We start from the raw sequence: 24,322 nt of genomic DNA, 5'->3' as shown, positions 1-24,322 counted from the left end.
CGTGACATAATCACACAGACAATGCACACATGTGCGTATTTAAACACACATGCACACTCGTGTGCACATGCATACCATATATGCACGCCTGCACGCACACACACGTACACACACAAGCGATACTCTGACTGACATGCTCGACGTTCTGTACCAAACCACTCTTTGTCAAAAGTTACGATTCTTTTAATCCTGCTCACATTTGACATAGGAGGAGAGTGAGTAATTGTATTGAGTGTATAAGAGAAGATGTGAGTTCAGGGGTGCCTGGCTGGCTCAGTCAGTTAAACGTCTGACTTCGGCTCAGGTCATGATCTCACAGCTCGTGAGTTCCAGCCCCGCATCAGGCTCCGCACTGTCGGGGCGGAGCCTGCTTGGGATTCTCTCTCTCTCTGCCCCTCCCCTACTTGTGCTCGCTCTAAATAAATAAATACGTAAATTTTTTTTTAAATTTTAGAAAGAAAATTAAAAAAAAAAGAAACGATCTGAGGATCTGAATTCAAATCATTAGATGGGCAATTATTAGCAGCTTTGCACCAGTCCTGTTGGTATTCTGAGGCTCGGTTTTGTCTTCTGTAAGATGGGAGAAGCAGTGTCTTCCTCCCATTTGGTCGAGCAGGGTATGGGATCACAAATGCCAAGTCATCTGTGAGATGCCAAGAGCCGTATAAAGGCTACACGTCCTGATTATGTTCCACTGCCTGATGGCCAGCGATGTTCCTCCTTGTGTATATCGTGATGTTGATGCAGACTTTTTTTTTAAATATCAGATGAAGTTTTATCTTTACCCGAACCCCTGGATGATTGCATTGATGTAACCCCCACAGTAGATATTAATGATCAGTTTCCTGGTTAGGGGGAGATGCCTGCCAAAGACAGTCCTGAGCTCCGTTTCTGGTTAAGTCTATGCTGACTTACCTTTGAGCGTACCTCCAGATTCGTGACTGTCTCTGAAACGTCAACTCGAAGGGAGGGACGGTCCGGAGAAGGTCGAGGAGACCCGATTTAGTCATCTGGCACAGCACCGTGGCCAATGGTCAATCTTTATCTGATGATACAGGGTCTTTGCTTTGGAACTCACTCTAGTAACTCAGGCTGAGACAGTCCTTTAATGATCGATATTTAAATCACAGTTAACTGCACCCATTTGCTATTTTTGTACCCCTGATTCTTTCTCACAGTGTGAAACTGGTTTCTTCCCCAGCCTCAGTGTTGTTGTTTGTTTGTTTGTTCTCTCAAATCAGGAGCCTCTATCCATTCTGACTGGTAGCTAGGAAAACATGATCTCCCCTGGTTTGCCTGGACTGTAGGAAGTGAGACAGTTATTTCCTTAATGGGTTGAGATCAAAGCCCAGGTCATTTCACTCACTCACCGCACCACCCACTCACTCATTCTGCCACTCATTCACCCATCCCTGCATTCCCTTTTCAAATAATTTTTAGCACAATTACCACAGCCTGACTCAGTTTCCTGCTCCCCAAAACGTATATCCAATGGGTTGGTGACATGTAAACAGGTGACTCAGATGTAATGATATAAGTCCCGGGGGAGACGGGTGTTTTTAGAGGGGGGGGTGTTAGGGGCACCCACAGCAGGAGCACCCAAGGTAGTCCAGAAAGGAGAGGCCAGGAGAGGCACGAAACTGGGCCCAGAAGGGCCAGAATGATATGAGAAAGTGAAGGTAGGAGAATTGCCTGAGGCACAGGGAACGGCACGTGACAGGTTAGCGCAAGGGACATCTGGGTACTTGTTCTCTTCCCTCCAGCCAACCACCACCTGGAAATAGCACTTGGCGTGTTTGGGGGGCACCCGCATTCTCAGTCATGTGACGTCAGTGTGGTGGATCCCCTCCCCACTTTCAAGAACGGGCTCCCTCTAGTTTTACCCATTATTGTGCCGACTCCTCTTGTCGCTGCGACTGGTCCAGGAGTGAGTACACAATCTCCTCAAAGCCAATGAAATGTGAGATGCTTGCTGGGGATTCTGGGTGAGAGATGCCTCCTCTCACTTCCATAGGATCTCTCGGAACTTTCTCTCCCTTTCTGGACGGTGCGGTGTGAGGTTTTGAGGTCTGCGACGGCTGGAAGGGACCAGAACTGCCAGGACTGTTGCACCGCGTCAGAGGGTAACACTCACATCGTGAAAGGCAGCGCAGAGAGGCAGAGAGGAAACGGATCGAGCTGATATTGTCTGAGTTGTTGGATCAATCCTCACCTCAAGCTACATGGCTGTGAATTTTACAATTTTACGAGCCAATAAATTCCTATTATTGTTTAAACCACTCCAGTGAGGGATTTCTTTTATTTGAGGCATAAGGTATCTGGGATGAAGAAATCTGGGGCATCTTGTGATGAAAGGGAAGGGGAAGGAGGAGGGGGGAGGAGGAGCAGGAGGAGAAGAAGGAGGGGATATGGGGATGACGATGACGAAGGTGACGATGGAGTTGATGGTGACAATGGATAAAGCTGACGAACACGTACCACGTCCTGTCTCTAACATATCACGCATCTTACTCAGTGCCTTAAAATTACTGGCTGCTTGATCTTCGCCAAATTCCGTGAGACGGATATTTGCCCAAAGTCCTACTCTTAATAAATGGAGGAAGAGGGCCTCAAACCATCTGGTCTCGCTCCAAAGCCCGACTCCTTGGCTGAGGGAGATATTGCTTAAGATGTAAGAGGAAGGAAGGCGGGAGCCAGAGGCAGGGCATTCGGCAGCCCAGCCCAGGGTTCCACGTGGGTGACAGGTTCCATGTATGTTCCACGCCTTGTAACGGGATGCTTGTCTCTGTGCTCCTTGGGCTGGGGCCCCATACACACGTGGACCGCCCTCCACCACAGCACTTGTCCCGTTCTTGAATTAACGGGCTTCTGGTCAGCATCCCGTGCCTTCTCCCACAAAACGCCTGCCCCTAGAGTACAAATCGCGTTCTCCACCCACACACGGCACGGGTACCTTCAGCTAATAGGTGACCGAGAGGTGGCAACGGAAGGCTGGTGTCCATGTCACGAGGGGACCGACCTTGTGGTACCATTTATGTTCCAGAGCTCCCCATGGGATCTAGTATAAGCTAGACTCCCCTGCAGTTACAGGCTTGCCCAGCTCCTTCGGATACCCTCCCCCTGTTTTCCACCTTCTTTTCCATGCTTCTGTCTCAATACGTCACTTGCGTGTGAATCTCTACCTCAGGCTCTGTCCCTTGAGAACTCCACCCTTAAGATGTACAGTGAAGCAGCGTGACCACACAGAGGGTTGGGGCTGGAGGCTTCTGTCCAGTGCTTACTCGGTTGTGGGGACATAAACCTGGCTCTAATGCACCCCCAGACAATAGTCAGGGACAAATGAACAATCTCCAGGCCCTCCTAAACACGCCGGAGGAAGCTTCTAGTCTGTCCCGGGCTTGCTTCAGAAAGCTGTGTTGTTTGGGGCCAACAAACAACAGGTGGCCCTCAGCGGCAGGGCTGTGTGGATGGGATGGGCCAAGCAGAGGTTTAACAAAAGGAAGTCAATTTTGGTTCACCTAGAAAACCTCACTGGAAGGATCATTGTTTTTAAGTCTTAAAGAAGGAAGTGAGCTTTGCACGCGGTGATGAGGGCTTTGTCCTTGAAGCCGCAGCTCAAAGCAGAAGCCATAAACATTCAACTGATAGCAATGATGCTGTTTCGGAGACCCAAGAAATAGCAGTTAAACCGATTTCCTAAACTTACAAAATTCCAATCTGCATAAAATACGCATTATTCCACTGACACCCTAAAAAAAATATGCATTTGACAAATGTTCCCATTCCATTTTCCCAGATGCAACACTGAGTTCAGGGAGAGTTATTTATGTATAAGGGATGAGCTTTAAAGTGGGGTCTGTCAGATCCTAAATACGGTGTGATTATTTGACTCCATGTCAAAGAGCCGCAGCAGTTTTTTGTTTGTTTTGTTTTGTTTTGTTTTTGCACCGCAGACACTTAATATGCATGTGGGCAAAAATTAGCCCCCCACGAATGGTGCCCTGTGACAGCTGGATCGTGTCCAGGCCGGCATTAACGAAGTCCTCAAAGACAGCGCAGTGACTGTACCTCGGGAAGGTTTGACCTGCCCGCGTCATTTCAACAAAACTATCCAGGGGCAGGAACATGAATTTTAATAGCATTTGTGCTTTACATTTCCCTGATAATTCCTTCGATTTTACATTTCACTTCCTAAATAGCCCCTTCTTTGCGAAACGGCGTGGAAGAAGAAAGAATAAATTCTAGAGAAACGGTCTCCAAATAGGTGGTTAAAAACTGTGGCAGAATTTGGACCCCGACCCGCACAACTGACGTGAGAAATTTGGTGTTTTGTCTGTGCAAAGGAGCAGAGGCCAGCAGTCTGGTCTCAGGAGGGGTAAGGCAGGCTTATCATGACAAGTGTCGGGTCGGTGGGAGCAGGCTGGTGGGCAGAGGGGGTGCAAGCAGCCGGCAGGGAAGCGTCCGCACAGGGAGAAGGCACAGGCAGTGTGGTTTTTCACTCATGAGCACACTCACTCCTAGCGTGCAAGGGACTTCGTGTCTCTTCTGCACGTAACTGCCTACATGCTTTACCATGTCAGGACATGTAATCGGACCGAAGACGAAAAGGTCCCATTCTACAGGTGACCCACGCCACGGACAGGATGATGAGGGGGATTTTATGACGACAGAAACAGCGACAACCCAAAACCCCACAGTTATGATGCTTCCCAGTTACCCGGAGCTGGTTTCCTGCGTGGGACACGAAACAGAAACGCCTGCAGACCGTATCGCAACTAGAAGTTTCCTTTGGGCTTGGAAGCGACGGAAAGGAAATCGCTTTTCTGAGGACTTGTTCCATGCGTGGTTAGATGCTTAGCACTTTTATTATTTCGTAAAGCGTATTTATTTTGAGGGTGGAGGGCAGGGAGAGAGGAAGAGAGAGAATCCCAAGCAGGCTCCAGGCTGACGGTGCTGAGGCGGGGCTCGAACTCATGAAGTGCAAGGTCACGACCTGAGCCGAAATCAAGGGTCAGACACTTAACCAACTGAGCCAGCCAGGTGCCCCAATGCTTAGCACTTTGTGGGATCGTACTTAATCTTCATAGCAGCCTCTGCAAGCTACGGGGTAGAGACTCCATGAAGAAAACGAGGCTCAGAGGAGTTAACTTCCTGGACTAGAGTTGCTCAGCCAATCAACCGCAGAATCCAGATTCAGGTCACTATGAATGCCAGCTTCTGCCTGCACAGGGAGAGCCATTTCCCCATGGTCAAGAGCCACCTAACAAAAAAGCCACCTATCAGACTCCTAGTCGTGTTCTCAAGATGCTACCTGGGTCGGTCAGTCAGCCTCTCCCTTCCTTCCCTCTTTCCCACCTTTGCCACAGAGTGTCACCTTTCCTCCAAGATAATCACATTCTTTGTTTATAAAGCAAACCCTCAGACAGGTCATTGCAAGTCAACAGCTGGAGTACCTCGCCCAGAGCCCAGAGGCCCCAACGATTCCTTTTAACTCATGATGAATCTTACGCTCCTTTATACATTTAAAGAAAATAATTGAGAGGAAAATCAAAACAAAACAAAAAAAAAACTCTGAAAGAAAGAAACACTCTAGAGTGGTTTTATTTAGAACAGATCCAAATTGGGAAGAGCTCCTATATACAACACAAGAACATCAAAAAAGAATTGTGCCTTCCATTTTAAAACAAAACGCAACTTATTCCAAGGCAAAAGAGGGGCACCTGGGTGGCTCAGACAGTTGAGCTTCTGACTCTTGGTTTCGGCTCAGGTCGTGATCTCATGGTTCATGAGTTCAAGCCCCGCATCGGGCTGTGTGCTGAAGGTGCGGAACCTGCTTGGGATATTCTCTCTCTCTCTCTCTCTCTCTCTCTCTCTCTCTCTCTCTCGGGCCCTCCCCTGCTTGTGCTCTCCCTTTCTCTCAAAATCAGTAAATAAACTTCAAAAAAAAGAGAATATTTCTCACGGAGATTTGCAAAAATAAAACAAGTGTTAAAACATGAAAGAGAAATCAAAGGTGCGATGACCTTTTACAACCAAGATGCAACATTCCCATTATTGCAAAATGATTATTACTAGATTTGTTACGAGTGCCTACCTCAGAAATGCAAGAGAAGAGAAAATCCACTTTTACGCGAACTGAAGAACTTACAGAATTAATCACAATTAAGTAATGTGACCATTTCAAAAGAAATACACTCAAAATCAATAGATTTCCTATGTATAAACTTGAAGAATGAACTCACAGCCAAAAAGTATATGTAATCTGTCCTTAATGCATACAGTGCCTAGATGGAGAACAGTGTACAAATTTATTCATCAAAAATATATATTAAAGGGGCACCTGGGTGGCTCAGTCAGTTAAGTGTCTGACTTCAGCTCAGGTCATGATCTCACAATGTGTGAGTTCAAGCCCCGCGTCGGGCTCTGTACTGACAGCTCAGAGCCTGGAGCCTGCTTCGGATTCTGTGTCTCCCTCTCTTTCTGCCCCTCCCACTCATGATCTGTCTCTGTCACTCTAAAAAAATGAATAAATGTTAATATATATATATATATATATATATACATATATATGTATATATATACATTAAAAAACCTTGATTGAGATATCTGGTTCCCACCCACCTGTTGGATTACATCCCGTCCCATTCTAGGGGCATTTGCACATACTGTTTCTTTGCCAAAAATGCTCTTCCTTCTGAAGCTTTTTCATGACTGACAGTTTCTTCGTGTCTCAGATTGCCTATAATCTCAAAGAGGTTTGTCTTCCTCATCCAAAGCTGTCTGTTCTCACTGCCAGTCATTTGCTGTGACTTTGCCCTGTTCTTCACGGCACTTAGCATCACCTCACGTCGTCACACCCACTTGAGTTATCGTCCGCCTCCCACACCTCAATGCCAGCTCCGTGGAACGTGATTCTTTCTGTTCATCTCTGCCTGACGCAGGGTAGACACCCAACATATATGTGTTTAATTATATTTGAAATACATACTGTGGATTATTTAGAAAGAATAAATTTTGGAAAGGGGGTAAATTCTCTCTCAATCAGTGAGTACTTTTCATTGATCAAAATGAAATTTTGAATAGGTCAGTCTCTAGATGGGGGTCTGGAGACACAGTCAGGTGATGCTAGAGGTCAGTTGAAAGAATAAACAAATGATATAAGGGAATGCAAACAACTATTTTCAGCAGATTACCCTATGACCCAGCAACGCATTACTAGGTATTTATCCAAAGGATACAAAAGTGCTGACTCAAAGGGGCACATGCACCCCAATGTTTACAGCAGCACTATCAACAATGGCCAAATTATGGAAAGAGCACAAATTTCCATCGACTGATAAACGGATAAAGAAGATGTAGGGTGTGTGTGTGTGTGTGTGTGTGTGTGTGTGTATACATATACATATATATATGTATACACATACATATGTGTATATGTAAACACACACACATATACAGTGGAATATTACTCAGTGATCAAGAAGAATGAGATCCTGCCATTTACAATGACATGGATGGAACTAGAGTATATTGTGCTAAGTGAAATGAGTCAGTGAATGGAATTTAAGAAACAAAAGAGATGAATATAGATAGGGAAAGGGAAAGACAAATAAGATAAAAAAGAGAGAGGGAGGCAAACCATAAAAGACTCTTATAGAGAACAAACTGAGGGTTGCCGGTGGGGTGTTGGGTGGGGATGGGCTAAATGGGTGATGGCCATTAAGGACGATGCGTGTTGGGATGCGCACAGGGTGTTACATGTAAGAGATGAATCACTAAAATAAAGGGAAAAAATATGAGTTGGGGACAGGTATGTAGGCTGGCTCTATTATGAAACTACGTCATGCTGTATTAGTGAGGGAAATATAACATGGGCTCAAGGACAGGTAAGCACGGAACCAGCTGAGCTCCTTAGCAGGTCATGAACTGGAGAACAACCGTGAAGAAGAGTAACATATCGTAAAGATGGTGTCACACCTTGGTGTGGTAGGCAGAATTCTCGAACGGCTCTGCGGACTCATAACCCTGATATACATGCCTTCCATGTTTCCCTCCCCTTGAGAGTGGGCCAGATTGGTGAATATGATGAATTTCACCCCCCTGGTTAGGTTCCCTTATAGGACAAACATGAAGGAATTTTACAAATACAGTTGAAATCCCTAATCAAAAAAAAAATTTAAAAATTAGAAAAAAGTACTGGAAATCAAAAAAAAAAAAAAAAGGAAACCAATTTGACAATAAATTTCATATTAAAAAAAGAGTGGTATATTTGTATTGGTTGGGCATTTATGGAGTGGCATAAGAGTATATTACAAGGTTAGTTTCCTTGTAGATATTTAACTTTAAAAAAAAAGTCTGCTCTTTGTATTTGCTCTAAGTATTTGGAAAAATGTTCCCACAAGGGAAATAATTGTGCTTTCTGTACAGTGAATGATGACACATTCAGATCACATCCCTAAAATATAACAATAACTATTTACAAAAAAAAAAAAATCCCTAATCATTTGACTGAGTTAATAAGGAGGGGGATCTTTCCAGGTGGGCCTGACCTAATCAGAGGTGACGTTTAAAGTGACTAAGTCTTACCTGAAGGGTCAAAGTGTGAAAGGGTTTATAGAGGGGACCATGTAGCAAGGATGTGAGGGCAGTCTGTAGTAGCTGAGAGTGCCCAGCCAGCCAACAGTGAGCAAGAAAAGAGCGATCTCAGTCTAGCTGAGAGTCCCCAGCCAGCCAACAGTGAGCAAGAAAAGAGCGATCTCAGTCTTACGTTAGGGAAATGGGTTTTGCCAACAGTCTGAAGGAGCTGGAAGCACGAGTTTCCCTGAAAGCCTGGGGATGAGAACCCAGCCGTTGCTGCCTTGACTGCATCCGTGTCCTCTCAGCAGGGCACAAAGACGCACTGTGCCTGGACTTCTGACCTACAGAACTTCGAGCTAATGACCGGGTGCTGTCTGAAGTCGCTGCATTTGGGAAACTTATAACCCAAGAATCAGGAGCTACTGCAGTGGGGAAGGGCAGCAAATATTATCAGGAGAGTTTATCAGCGTCTTGGGAAATCCAAGTGTGGATTTCTGTAACATACTCAGTAGCGAAAGAAATTCCAGATAGACTAAATACTTGGATGGGAAAAAGCGAAACCATGTATCATTTAAGTAAGCACTTCCATGATTTTAGCACAGAAATGTAGTTTTGGAGCACCAAAATGATGGAGAAAAATTCTAATGCAATAGATTGGAATGTGCAAAAGTAAAACTTCTTTGGGCGAAAACAACAACCCAAATCTCTGAAAATATTTGCCTCAGAGCTAAAGATTTGGTATCTTTCCTATGTAAAGAGCACAGAAAAGTATATTCAATATTTGTAAGTGTCTGTGCGTCCATGTGCATATTCATGCAAATGTAGAAGAAAAACACAAAAAGCAAAATATCCTCATCAGATATCTCTGGATGATGAAATTATGAGTGACTTTCAAATTCTTCTTGTAGATTATATTCCTAATCTGTGTACATTTTCTAAAAGAATTCTGTATTTAAGCCATGAATATATAAAAATAATAATTAAATGTATAACATTTCAATACACAGCTCCAATGAAATATAATGTAATTTAGCAGGATTAATTACATTTTGTAATGTTTTTATAAATATTTAAGAGCTAAAGATCAGGGGAAATCTTAGAACATTCTTGTGTATGTATGCTATTGTTACAACCATATAGAAACATTACAAACATAGATGGATGAAGTTGAGAAACTGTGTTATTATTAACATAGATGCTGTGTGAGGATAGTGGAAATAGGGACGAATAAAAATATCTTCTTCAGACTTTTCTATTTGGATTAGATGTTCATCTATACTGACTATATAGATAGGTAGGTAAGTAAATGGATGATAGATAAATAAATAGATAATTGATAGATGGGTGATTGATGGATGGATAGATATATAGACAGGTGGATGGATGGATGGATAGATAGATGATAGATGGATGTTGGGTGTATAGATAGATAGATGATGGATGATGGGTAGATAGATAGATAGATGATAGATAATTGATAGATGGATGATAGATGGATGGATAGATATATGGATAGGTGGATGGATGGATGGATAGATAGATGATAGATGGATGTTGGGTGGATAGATAGATAGATGATGGGTGGATAGATAGATTAATCGATAGATGATGGATGATGGGTAGATAGGTAGATGATGGATAGACAGACAGATAGATAGATAGATAGATAGATAGATGATAGATAAACACATACTTACATAGAAAGATTTGTATTTCTAGGGTTTCTGTAACAGATTTCTACAGCCTTGGTGGCTTAAAGAACAGAAATTTATTTTCTCACAGTTCTGGAGCTGAAAGCCTCAGATTAGGGCATCAGCAAGTTTGGTTCTGTGTAGGCGTCTCCCCTTGGTGTGCAGATCCTCCCCCTCTTTCTTTAGCAGTCTTCTTCTGTGTGTTTTTTCTTCTTGTAAGGACACCGGTCATATTGGATCCCCCTCATGACTTCATTTTTAACTTAATCACCTCTTTTAAGACCTGTCTTTGAATACAGGCACATTCTGAGGGACTTGGAGTCATCCCGCCCAGCTATGAATTCTGGGGAAGACACAATTTAGCCCTAACATTATGCAAAAATGTCACCTTCCAAGGGAGGCAAGAGCACTCAACGTTTTGTCCTTTTCTAAAGCGTGGCTTTAACAAAATTCCTTAATATAATGGTAATAAAATTGTCACTCTTAACCTGAGTTGGGCTCTTTCAACCTTGATTTGGTTAAAGGAGTAAATATCCCTGTGGCCTCATGTATTAAGAGGATTGGGTGAGATGATGAACCAGAAGGATCCAGGGAAGCATCTGGTACAAGAGACCAGGAAGGGAGTGCCCCTCTTCCCTCCCCCAACACTCTATTGTTGATTCCGTGTTTCTCAGATCTTTTCCACCAATGTCCTCTAGCATCAGGGAAGACAGAATTTGAGACAGAACCCAAAGAGGTATTGAGCAGTTCGTTCTTATGTTTACTGAAAAAAATCACAAAAATGTTAAACTTTTCTCCAATAGATCCATATATATTAAAGTAGAAGAGTTTCACCTCCTTGTCACGTAAACTTGATCTGGGAAAACACACAAGATTGACGTTGTGCCTTCATAAGCCTGGAGCTGTATACCTTGGGTGTTTTCAGTCTGAGACACAAGCTCTGGGAGAGGTAAGACCCAGCGTTTCCCTCTGCTTCTAGAATTCCTCACAGCATGCTTCAGATGGGGAGCAAGATAGAAAATCAAGCAGGAGACTGGTATTGCAAAATTACCAGAAGAAAAATGAAAAACAAAAAGCCAGACAAATATAAAAATAGGCAGGCAACAATGTCAGAAGGACAGAGAACAGATGGACAAACAGGATTACAAAACAAAAGCCAAGGACTAGAAGTGGTGGTGGCTGAGTTGGACAGCATATTAGAAAATAGATTCAGCCAATGTGCACCACCGCAGGACCATACCTACAGAGAAGTGACTCGGGAGTCATGCGAAGTCTCTCATAAAAATGTATGTGCCTGCTTATTATATTTATTGTCTTGTAACAGAACTCAGAAGGATTCCTGCTGTAAGTATTGGAAAGAGGGACCAGCCTCGAAGATTAACCTGCAGGGGGATTTTCCACAAGGGATCTTAAATCTCTGTTTCATCCAAATGCTCAGGGCAACCCTTATCGGGAGCGTTCATGACCTCTGTGCACCACTGATGACCATCACAGGGACAGATCAGAGCCCGTGCCAGCAATGAGATATTCCTATCAAACAGGCCAAGGCAAACACCCACACCAGAAGTCCTCTGTTACTTCGCGGTGTGGCTCATCAATATTTGTTCATATAAGCAAAGAATTTTGTTCTCCCTTCAAGAACCAGTTCCATCAGCTGGGCTTAAAGTGTCTGGTAACGAACAAGGCCACCTCACTGCTGGGGAGTGAGTGGAGTAGTTATATCATTTTCTGTGTTATTAAAATGAAACCAGCGACGGGCGGAGCCAATGACTCACGGTCAGCAGTCAGGAAACTGTCCTGAATATATGAATGCATTCATAAAGTGCTCACGGGAGTGAATGCTTACCCGTGTAAAGGGTGACCTCAAGCTCTTTCCAAAATAGAGACTAAATCAAATTCTCATGCAAGAAAAATAAAAAAAAAAAAGAGACGCCGCATGGCCGACTAGACCAGCAGTTGACTACATATGCCCAACAGCCAAATCTGGCCCATCCCATCTTTGAGTGTCCCTCCAGTTAAGAATTGTTTTCATGTCTTTAAAGGTCTATAAAGATAAAGAGGTACAGACAGAGTTGGAGGGAGACAGAAGACTATGGAACAGAGACCAACTGAATACTCTAAAACCTATGCCATGTATTATCTGGACCTAATGCAAGTTTCCCACATCCCCCCTTGGATTGGATGATGCTTTCTAGATTAATATTTATGAACCGCTTACGAGTCTGGCATTGCCCTTCCTAATGGTAAGGCTTCCTGGTCACTGTGAGAAGGGTTTCAAAACGTGATACAATCATAAGTAACATTCATTAATTGCCTTATGCGTACCTATGAGAAATAAGAGGTTTGCGTGTTTTAACCAACTAAATTCTCGCAGCTCTTCTTGATAAAGTGTCCCCCCACGTTACGTGGAGACAATTGAGCAACAGAGAGGTTTTCCTAAAACATGTAACTAGGACATGGTGGGAACCAGGATTCAAAGTGGTTCAAATCTGAACTGGTTGAAGCTGTCTGTATTTACAGATAAAGATGTCAGGAGAGATAAGCATATCCTGCAGTAATAAATCACTCATGATTTTGAGTGACTATTAATACAGAGCAGTTATTTAATAGATAAGAATTTATGCTTGTGCTGTTATGTGCCCAGAGAGGGTGGGCCGTGACTCTACTTTGTCCTGGGACTCAGGACAACGATGTAGTTCTATGTATTGCCAGCCAAGCAGCAGAGAGAAAAGAGAGAAAATCCCATGTTGACCCCTTTTTGTAAATGTTTACTTATATTTGGGAGATAGAGACAGAGTGTGAATGGGGTAGGGGAAGAGAGAGAGGGAGACTCAGAATCTGAAGCAGGTTTCAGGCTTTGAACTGTCAGCACAGAGCCTGATGCGGGGCTCAAACTTGTGAACCGTGAGATCATGGCCTGAGCTGAAGTTGGACGCTCAACCAAGTGAGTCGCCCAGGCGCCCCGGAACCAATAGGTTTTAAATATATAAATGTAATATGTAACATATTATATGTGTGTGTGTGTGTGTGTGTGTGTGTCTGTCTGTGTGTGTGTCTGTGTGTGTGTAATAAATACAATAATAGGTAATATCTATATCTATAGATGGATGAATATACAGAGAGACAGAGAGGAATTTATTTTGGGAAGTTAGCTCATGTGATTATGGTGGATGACAAATCTGATAACTAGGGCAAGCCAGCAAGCTGGAGATCGAGTAAATTGATGTTCCAGTCTTCAGTCCAAGGGCTGGAAAATCAGGCAGAGTTTCTTTGTTGCAGCCTGGATGCAGAATTCCTCCTTCTTGGGGAAACCTTAGTCTTTGCTGTTAAGGTTTTCAACTGATTGGATGAGGCCCACCCATATTTTGGAGAGTAATCTGCTTTACTTAAAACCAACCGATTGTAAATGTTCAGCATATCTAAAAACAGTCTTTATACCAACATCCAGATTAGCTAGCATTTGACCAAACGACTGGGCACCACAGTCTAGCCGAGCTGACACGCGAAATTCACCATAGCGTTTAAGGACTACGTCTCAGTGTAAAAGTCCTTCCGCTAAAGCTCACATCACCCTCAGTGTCCTTCGCGTCTCATATTAGCTGCCACTAGTTGTGATGACAAATTCCCACATGTCTTGGTGATTCGAGCATGCTACAACTTATTTTTAGCCGGGTGAAGTCCAAAATAAATGTTCCCCGTTGGTTCGTGGCTCTCTTCCAAGTGGTGATTCAGGGACCCAGACACCTCCCATCTTGTGGTCTTCCCACCTTTAACATACAGCTTCCAAAACTGCTCTGGTTGTCTGCATCAAGCTATCAGAAGCAGGAAGAGCAAGGCAAGTCATTGTGGGGTTATTTTATGCACCGGGAAGGAACCCCTACGTGTCCCTTGTGCTTACAACCCACTGGCGAGCATGCAGTCACATGAGAATACCTACCTCAGGCAAGTCTGGGAGATATAACTAACTTTGTGCCCAGAAGGTGCAAAGAACAGGATCGTTGATCTGTTGAACTAGTCTTTGCCTTATTCCCGCATCCTCCACAGTGAGATTGAATTGTAACGTAGCTAAGGGAGGAAGAGACTACAGCAAGGTACGCGGTCTTTCTGTATCTTAGGTTCTTGTCTTGTCAGCTGGAAACAAGTCTCCTACCTCTGATAAAAAGAGCTAATACAAGATGGCACAACTCCCTGCTGCACACTAGGTGCCCAATGTGTCCTTCTGGTTTTAAGAAATTGAAAATGAGCTCTGAGTTCCTGAAGGTTTGGCAAACAAACGTCATAGTCATTTCCACTGGTTCTAGAAGGATAAAGAAAGAGTTAAATGTCTCCAGGTAAAAAAAAAAAAAAAATTGCACTTTTTTAGACTCTGCTTTCAAAGTGCCTCCGAACACCTTTATGGTGGAAGCCTCCAAAACTGAGTCATACACCTTAGAAACCAGCTCATCTTTGTTAAAATGGGTTTCATTTCTTACTGACCCTGTCAACAGCTCTGCAAAGCTAATTTGCTAGTTCAGTGGCTCATCATCAGTTCCTCTTACATGAAACTGACAAAGGTCAACCTTGTAAAAAAAAAATTTTGATTTCAGACCTTAATCCAAAGAGTTGCAATATTATCTCTGCTTCTCTGATTGAATTCACAAGAAATTCACCTAATTGCTTATTATACATGGAGGAAACAGGTTTTCTCTGCTGGTCCCTATCCCTATCTGACTCCTTTTGAGTGACACTTGAAGCCCAGTTTAAGTTAATTTGTAAGGAAGCAACCATGATCTGTGTATAGGCCAAACCCAACGTGTGGCCAAGGACTTCAAAAAGCATCTATCACTTATCACCATTGTCATTCTTGAAGGCATGGTGTAGCATCCTCATGGGCCAGCCAGGACTCTACTTTTTCATTGTTTTAAAGTTCACTTGTTTTATTTTTGAGAGAGACAGAGAGAGAGACAGAGAGAGGAAGAGAGACAGAACAAGTGGGGAGGGGCAGAGAGAGTGATGGAGATCTGGAATATGAAGCAGGCTCCAGGGTCCGGGCTGTCAACACAGAGCCTGATGCAGGGCTTGAACTCATGAACTGCAAGATCATGACCTGAGCTGAAGTCAGACACTTAACCCATTGAGCCACCCAGGTGCCCCAGCCAGAACTTTCTTAATCAACTTACTTGTTTTCAGACTTTAGTTCTGACTTCGACTACTAACTCTACACTCTTGGACAAGCCAGTCGAATTTAATGAGCCTCCATTTATTCTTCTGTAAAATGGACCCACAAAATCTACCTCATACAGGTTGCTTTTAGGACTTGATGAGTGTGTCTACAGCAAAGTTTTTGGCCCGTATTGAGTCCTACGTGATCTCTAGGTGTCCTTCCTCTCTCCTTAGGTGTAGATCAACTGTTCTTTGCTCAGTATCACTCCATCATGCTCTATTAGTTGGGACATTTGGTCTGCAAGCAGAAGAGACCAACACATGCTGAAATGAGATTGGGGTATTTAGTGTAAGGGTAGAGTCATGTCTCCCTGAACCTCATGGTAGGAATATAGCCTTGGAGATCCAGTCCTGGAATAAGGCACAGAACAGCATCTGCAAAGCCTAGCAAATGGTCCTTTTGTGTCGTATCTATTCTTCTCTTTATGAAATCCAGCTTCTTATTTTATATCTGCAGATATACTTTCCTACTTCCACCTGGTGGAAGATATCCAAATCACAGCTCTGGATACTTAAAGCTATCTTTGTTGTTGTTGGGGATTCGTCTTGTGTGAGATATACCGATGGATATCAGTTCGAAATTGGATTGGCCCAGCTTGTGTCAGCTGTCTACATCTGGCCCAATCCACTGGGACCATTTATAAATATGGATGCTGAGGTACACACTCTGTTCATGAAGAAGGCTGTTAAGGGGACACTGCGAATCGAACAGACACCACAAAGTATGCCTACTACAGTGGGAGTTTCAGAAGGAGTTTATTTTTATTCTAAACAAAACAGATGGAAAAAAAAATGGAATTTTCTCTCCCTGCCCTTTTGTTCAGAATTCCAGATACATGAAGAAACAATCCTGGTTTCTGTTGCAAGTCATTACAGAATGGACACGTAGGATTGTGGAAGGAAATGGACTGTCTGGGTGAGCATACTAAAAACATCATCTGGAAGCTACTAGAAACTTCTGGAAGCTTAAACACCAATGTCACCACAGGGAAAGTGTCCTTCACATAAAGTCTGCTGTGACAGAATCTGAGAATATTGCACCTGGATGCATCTTTAATGCTTTCTCTCCGGCAAAATAGATGACAAGGGTCTTCTGACTGTGGTGCTTGGGTAGGTCTGTACTCACAGCCCAGTGGAACGCTGGCAATAGTATGGGGATTGCCGGCGTTGCCAATGATGAGCCTTCTGCCCATTTTCAGCAGGTTCCAATATGAAAATGTCCTCATACTTGGCTGAATTGTTTGAGAACTTTTCTCTTTCCTGTAAAAGGAACTTCAATCCCACTTATGTGTGAAACATAATGTTACAAATACCAAATTTCAAATTAAATATTTCCTTTCTGCATATTTTAAGGCATCATTTTTATTAGAGAAATAAAATGAAAAAGTTTAAGTTTGAGTTCCCTTGGCAAAGGAGGACATTTCACAGATACTTCTTGATGTAAATTAAAATAGATGAATATATATACTGATAAATTAACTTTGAGACAACGGTTGGACTCTAACGTTTTAGAGTATACGACTTTTATTTGCCTTTAATCTGACAACTGTTTTCCAGACATTTCCTATTGGAAATACATTTTTGTATGGTATTTAACAATTATAACTCCATTAGGTAGAGAATAGTATTCTCATTTTATGTATTTAAAAAATATTGAAGGGGGCGCTTGGGTGGCTCAGTCAATTAAACGTCTGCCTCTTGATTTTGGCTCAGGTCATGATCTCACAGTTTGTGAGTTTGAGACCCACATCAGGCTCTGCACTGACAGTGTGGCCTGCTTGGGATTCTCTCTCTCTCTCCCTTTCTATTTGTCCCCCACTTATGCACATGCTCTCTCTCTTTCTCTCTCTCAAAATAAATACATAAACTTTATTTTTTTTTTAATTTTTTTAATGTTATTTTTGAGACAGAGAGAGACAGAGCATGAATGGGGGAGGGGCAGAGAGAGAGGGAGACACAGAGTCAGAAGCAGGCTCCAGGCTCCGAGCCATCAGCCCAGAGCCCGACGCGGGGCTCGAACCCACGAACTGTGAGATTGTGACCTGAGCCGAAGTCGGACACTCAACCGACTGAGCCAGCCAGGCGCCCCAAAATAAATAAATAAACTTTAAATAATTAAAACTATTTAGGTAAAGAAGTTCAGGTAATTAGTCTGAGATCAGGTAGCTTACAAGAAGCAATCTGAGGTGTGAAACTACTCTATTGGCCTGAGGAAAGGGAGAAGACATGCCTCCTAAGCTAAGAAAATAATTGACCACAGTTTTAGAAGAATATCAAGGTTATTTATAAGCACAAAGCATCTTTCCAGGCTCTTCTCAAAGATCCTAAACATGAGTCATTTTTACAATAGAAAATGAAACCCAACTTTGATTCCTGACAAGTGGAAGTAACAGATACCAGATGTAACATCACAAATAAAATGAAAAAAAGGAAAATAAAATATATAACAGCAACAATGCTCAAGCACTGGATGTGAGATCATGACTGACAGGGAACACTGAGATATGCAGAGTAAGTGAGATGTAGCCCAAATTTATCCCAGTTTATTGCTGAGTGTTTCCAGGCCACTGCAGAGGGAGAAGGAACATGCCAGATCTTGGCAGTCTCCCTGACTTGAAGGAATATTGGTGGGAGGCCAAGGTGCAGAGACTTCACAGGGCAGCGTAACAGAGCAGAGAGCCGTACAGAGAAAGATTTCAGAAACCCATACGGGGTCCCCTCACATCTTCAACTGAGGACTGTTGAGCACATTCCTGTGAAGAATCTACACAACAGAAAAGAACCACCAGAAAGGATTAGAGGAAATAATCCCTAGAACTCACAGGGCTAAGAAGAAGGTCTGTTTCCATTGGCTGGAGAACCTCATAACTCATAGGACACCAGGTAGAGTCATCAGAAGTTTTCCCTTAGCAATAGGACAAAAATCAGACGTAGGCCAAATGTTGCTCTGGTCTTGCCTCAATAAGGCTTAAAAGCAAGATCCAAAAGAATCAGACTTGTTTCCAAGATGTAACTTAGCTACATCTCCCAATAACGCTTAATATTTATGGGAAAATAAAATATCCGTCACTCAATAAGGTACAATTCATAGTCTCTGGCATCTAATAAAAATTACTAGCTTTCAAAGGAGAAGGAAAATGTGAGTCTTAATGAGGAGAAAAATCAATTGATTGAAACAGACTTAGAAATGACATAGCTGATAGAATTAGTAGACAGGACATTAAAACGGTTATTATAACTCTTTTTCACTGACTCCATATGTTTAGTGGTCGAGCAATGGAGGAGCATGTTGAGATATTATATTTTCTTTTATGAAAAAGAAAAGGAGCAAAATAAAACTTCTGGAGATGAAAACTATAATGCCTGGGATGAAAGGTATGTTGCATGAGATTAACGGCAGATTAGACACTTCAGAAGAAAAGACTGGTGAACGTGAAGATATAATAATAGGAACTTTCTAAAATCAAACACAGAAAGAAAACAGACTGAAAAAAAAAGTAATTAGAGTATCAGTGACCCATGGAACAATAAATTGCCTAAAATACATACAATTGGGGTCCTGGAAGAAGAGAACAGAAAAATAGTTGGAAAAATAACAAGTAAATCTTTAAAAATTCTACAGATCCGAGAATCTCAATGAATTCCAAGAAAAAGGAATCAAAAAGATAAATTAGAAGGAATCAAAAACAGAATTAGAAATTAGAAGGTATTAGAACTGAATGGAAATTAGAATACAATGTATCAAAACTTGTAGTTTGCAGCTAAAGCAGTACTTAGAGGAAAATTTATGGTACTAAGATGTCTTTATTAAGAAAAAAAGAGAAATGTCTCAAATCAGTGAATGCAGCTTCCACCTTAAAAGTGGGAAAAACAAAATTAAACCCAATTTAAAATAAGCATACATCATATACGAATAATATCTCAATCTGAATGAGGTATACAGTATACTTTTTTCCATCCTTACAGATACCAACACACAATGTGGACCCATACCTTCAAATCCTGGCCCTTCAAATCCAAACTTACATGGTCTTAGGCAAATAATTCTGTTTCGCTGGCCCTCCATTTTCTTCCTCATAAATTGGGATAAAGAGGCTGGAACTTGAAGACTGGATCAGAGCTTCCTAAGAGAACAGAACAGGTAGAGACAGATAACATTCCAGACAAAGAGGAATATATACAAAGATATCAGGACTACTAGGAATGTGATATCTAAGGCAGGGGGCACCCATTTAGTTTAATACCAGCTTAATAAGTATGAATTTTATGAGGCAGAGAGTGGGGGCGGGTGGGGATGATCTCAGCCCTGACCATGGATGGCCTCACCTACCATCCGGAAGACAACAGAGAGCTGCCCTTGGGCATGAATTTCAGCTAGCGACATCAATAGAGGCCCATGGTTTCCAAAGACCATAGCTGTGGTCTTTGGATGACTAAATCACATGCTTCAATTAGTCATGAAACCCACGTGATTTTCAAGGTGAATGAGAGATTAGAGGATTCTTTTTACACAATTCAACAAGGAAATTTTAGGTTGATCTGTTTGTATTAGAAATCTGCTCATGCAAATTCATTATGTGGGCATACTGATTAAATGAACTATTTATCTGATCTTACAAAAATTTGTCTATAGAATTTCCAAATAAGACAAATCTCTCAGATAGGGATTCTTTCTTGGAAGCATTCTTAAAGTGCTTTAAGACCACCTTTATTTTTCTTTTCTTTTGGCCGGATTCACTGGACTCTTAGATTATTGCCATTAAAGTATGGCAGGAAGCAGACGCATGCATTTTGTGGAAAATCTCCAAGTTCTAGACGCATACGTACCCAAGCAAAGTGCTCTCAGTGGGCTGTTGCTCAGCCAAAATCCAGTTAAATGTGGCTAGAAATGTCAAGTTCACCTGCTCTCATTCCTTTCTGAAGAAAGTGGCAATGCCCATCTTGGGCACTGGAGCACAAAATTAGCCAAGTGCCCCAGGGAAAGGGCAACTTGGGAAGAAATAAACAAGAGGTCAGAGACCCTGACTCATGTGGGGAATAGAAGAAATTGATAAAAGAAAAAAAATGAGGCTTATTTGTAATGGAAACTATGCCATCCATGTAGCTAAGCCCCTTTGATGGCAAGGAGATCTCAGAATTTCCTCCTGTCCTAGACACTGATGTGGAACATGGCTGAGTCGAAGCTAACCTCTGACAACTCAGAACTGTTTATTTCAGATCATCAGGGAATACATTGCACTTTCTTTTTTGTCCACATTCATGATCACATACAGAATTCAAAGGCACAAGAGGGCTTCTGAATTATGCCTGCATTTACATTATCTGCATGAATAAGGGATTTCCACCAGCTGTGAATAACATAGACTTAAATAAGCTGGCTAGATGTTTATTTCTCTTCTGTGTATAAGAGGTCTAAAGGTAAACAGTCTGGGAATGGTCTGGTAATTTCAATATCACCAAATACCCTTGCTCTTCTGTCATTCTGTTCCAGTATCCCTTGCAATGGCTCTCATCATCAAGCCATCCCAAGGCCCAAAATGGCTGTTGAAGTTCTAGCCATTATGACAGTATTCCATGGAGAAAAGTAAGGCAGAAAATGATAGATAGATAGATAGATAGATAGATGATAGATAGATAATCTGTGTGTGTGTGTGTGTGTGTGTGTGTGTGTGTGTGTGACTGTGTAATACTTTTAGAAGCTTTAATGGATGTCCCAGTGAACACTTTCACTTACATCTCATTTGTGGGAACTTATTCACATGGTCACACTTGGGAGAGGGAGATTGAGATTGACAGGAAAATCATCTTCAGCTCAACCCTTTACCCCCTAAATGAATATGGGATTATTTTGAGAAACAAGGAGAGAATGGGTCTCTGATAGGCAAATATTCATTGACTTTTTACTTACAATAGTGCATGCAAATCCTTTTTGAAGGATGTAACCTACTTTTCTAAGAAAAAAAAAAGTTTCTTATTTCTAAAACTTTCAGAAAAGGGAAAACAAGTAGAGAGAAGAAAATAAAATAGCAGCCATAATCCATGACCTAATGTAAACACCATTAATGTTTGATGTCTTTGCTATTACGTTTTTTTGTTTTTTTAAAGATCATATATACAACATCATGCGTAACTATTTTAAGATACAAACAATATTTATGACTGTGCAATTAACACTAGTTTTGTAAAAATAGACAAGTATAGAAAAGTATAACAAAGAAACTGAAATTCAGGTAGTCAATTTCTAGAGGCAAATCACTGTGAATATTCTAGAGTGTTTTAATGCTAAATTACCTTTCGATCTTTACATTGTTGATATCATACTGTATATAAGCTGATTTTAAGCTATGATTAGTACGAGAAGATTCATAAGGCTTATCTGAAACATGATTGGATATAAAGGAATATAATAACAGATGCCATATTTCATTGATTCGAAGACATATTTTTCACACTGTAACATCTCTGAATGGGATGCATCTTATAATTAATGGCAGATCATAGTTTAATTGGCATCCTTTTTTTCTTAGTGGTATATAACACAATGATACTTCTTATGATCGATAATGAATTAGATTTTATTAAAGCAGTAATGTCTGTCACGAGATAGTTGATGAGTCATTCAAACTAACTCAAGTCGTTCAGTGATTCAGTGTAAAATGTAGAGAAGCAGAAAGTTGTTCTGCAAATTCTCTGGCAATAAAATGAGACCATTGTTTTGCTGAGTCTAACTTGGTGTTTGGATAGAAAGAGAGAGAGAATTAGCCAGATATATACTGCCTTTATTTGCGTCCTTTTCGTGGTGTTGCCAGGACATCGGCAGGTTTGAATTTATCCTCAGCGGGTTTCCCTGATCCTGGACTGACCTTTCATCTCTATATTCTGGTCTTCTATAAACTTGAGGACTTCTTCTTCAATTGTGAACTGTGTGGTGGGATAACCTCCGATTTCATTCACTGACAACCACAAGTAATTATTGGCCCCCCCTACATTGTTCAGGGAAATTTCCTGCATAGTGATGGCTGACACAAGATTCTGGCCCCCGCGGAGCTTAAAGTCCAGTCGAAGACGAGACAGTGAGCTCATAAACAGTGGATGGGCTGAAGGGTGACGAGTCAGGGTCGACCTCTTCTCTTTTCGCTGTGGGTCACTTATGGAGACTTAGTGTGCTTTATCGGGCATGAGGCTCCCTGTAGCATGTGTACGTAAACATGACTTCACAACATGGAGGCTGATGCTTCCATATAAAGAATAGAAGCTTGGTAGATAAAAATATTGGTCTTCTTGATTACTTCTCCCTGGTAAAGTTTGCCCATGTCTCTCAGACTATAAGGTCTAAGAATTCACAGATTTTCACCCGTATTGTCCATTTGGCACCAGAAGAACCCTTGGGATATAGTAATTGAATAGTTAATAATCACTGAATGGATGATAGATTATAGCATATCTTTACCTTGTGACTATAGCCTCTCATGCCATTTCCTTCACTCTCATTCTGAGATGCCACCTAGAGTTTCTGTTCCTCAGCACCGGTTCACTTTTCCATGCTATCAAACCTGCCTTTCCATTTCCACAGCGCTTTTGTGGCTTTACTGTAAGCCTGGTCTCTGTCCTCATGCTTCGAGTCACTTCCTGGGGGCCCTCTCCCCTCCCCCTGCCCACTTCACCTCGATACTCCTCTTAGGCGTGGCTTTCCTTTTATTTACTTTTTTATAAAAAGCATTAATTAATTCATTTAGAGGGCAAGACCAAGTGGAGGAGGGGCAGACAGCGAGAAAGAGAGAGAGAATCCCAAGCAGGTTCCACACTGTCAGCGCAGAGCCCAACATGGGGCTCGAACTCACAACCCTGAGGTCATGACCTGAGCTGAAATCAAGAGGCAGATACTTATTATCGGACTGAGTCACCTAGATGCCCCTCCTTTTATTTGGTTTTATATCTTCTTCCTTCCAGTCCTGTGAGGGGAACCTGTCACTCTTCAGGATCCTCTGATATGGGTGTTCCTTCCCTTTCAGAGGATGGCCTTTTCTTTGTCTTGATGGTTTACTTCCGCTTAATAAGCGAGAGAACTGACGTTGGTAGACAGACGTCACATGTGGGTTTGCCGTCATGCTCCACGCATTTTCTTTCGTGACTTCGTTTCCCTCTTGAATTGAATTGTGCACAGTCTCTTGGCTGTACTTGTCTTCACCATTAAAAGCACGACTGGTCTCAAAGGGCACTGACTTCACGTGGCATACAAGAGTAGAAAGAGACTTAGAGAACTGTTACGCTGTGAATTAATTTCTCCATTTTACGGATGAGGAAACTGAGGCCCGCCAGAGCAGGTCTTGCTTAGTCAAAAGGCTAATGCACAAAGGTTCGTCCCCCTGCTCAGTCCAGGACGGCCCCAGCGAGTGTCATCGCTCGCTCGCGGGGAGGGGACACGAAGCTAGAGTTCCCTTTCCTCTCCATGGGAAGTGTTTCGCGGGGAATATCCCAGCTTCGAGATCGGGAGAAAAGTCCTGGCCCTGTCAGAGCATCTTTTCCGTCAACCCGCTCCCTCCGTATTTTTAGATCCCTGGATCATATTTTGTAAAAGTCACCGTCTTTGTCTTTTGGATAGCCAAGTGTTTCTGATTTAATTAAGAATGTGGAGGAGGAGGTAGGTTAGGGGTGGGGGACCGACTCCAGAATAATGTGACGGTTACGTTACCTTCTCTGAAGCTTTTCCAAGACCATTTGCCAGGGCTCTTTTATTAGGAGTCATTTCGGGCTCAGACCCAGATGCCTGCTGGCCGTGCCCTTTGCTGCCGTAAAGGCATCATCCATTTCCAGGAAATGAGTCTGCACAAGCCCACAAGTGATTTTCCAGA

General features: G+C 42.3%; 1 long non-coding RNA gene across 1 annotated transcript; it reads left to right on the top strand.

Moving 5' to 3' along the window:
• Positions 1-1,577: 1,577 nt before the first annotated feature.
• Positions 1,578-2,279, top strand: LOC121031338 (uncharacterized). Its single transcript, XR_005790692.1, has 2 exons — positions 1,578-1,679; positions 2,015-2,279. It is a non-coding gene; the product is annotated as an uncharacterized LOC121031338 (long non-coding RNA).
• The last annotated feature ends 22,043 nt before the right edge of the window (positions 2,280-24,322 follow it).

The sequence above is a fragment of the Herpailurus yagouaroundi genome, unplaced genomic scaffold (assembly GCF_014898765.1).
Source record: "Herpailurus yagouaroundi ecotype Mexico unplaced genomic scaffold, PumYag 141, whole genome shotgun sequence".
Taxonomy (NCBI): Eukaryota; Metazoa; Chordata; class Mammalia; order Carnivora; family Felidae; genus Herpailurus; species Herpailurus yagouaroundi.
The sequence above is the reverse complement of the archived record's forward strand: the minus strand, read 5'-3'. Positions and strand labels throughout refer to the sequence as shown.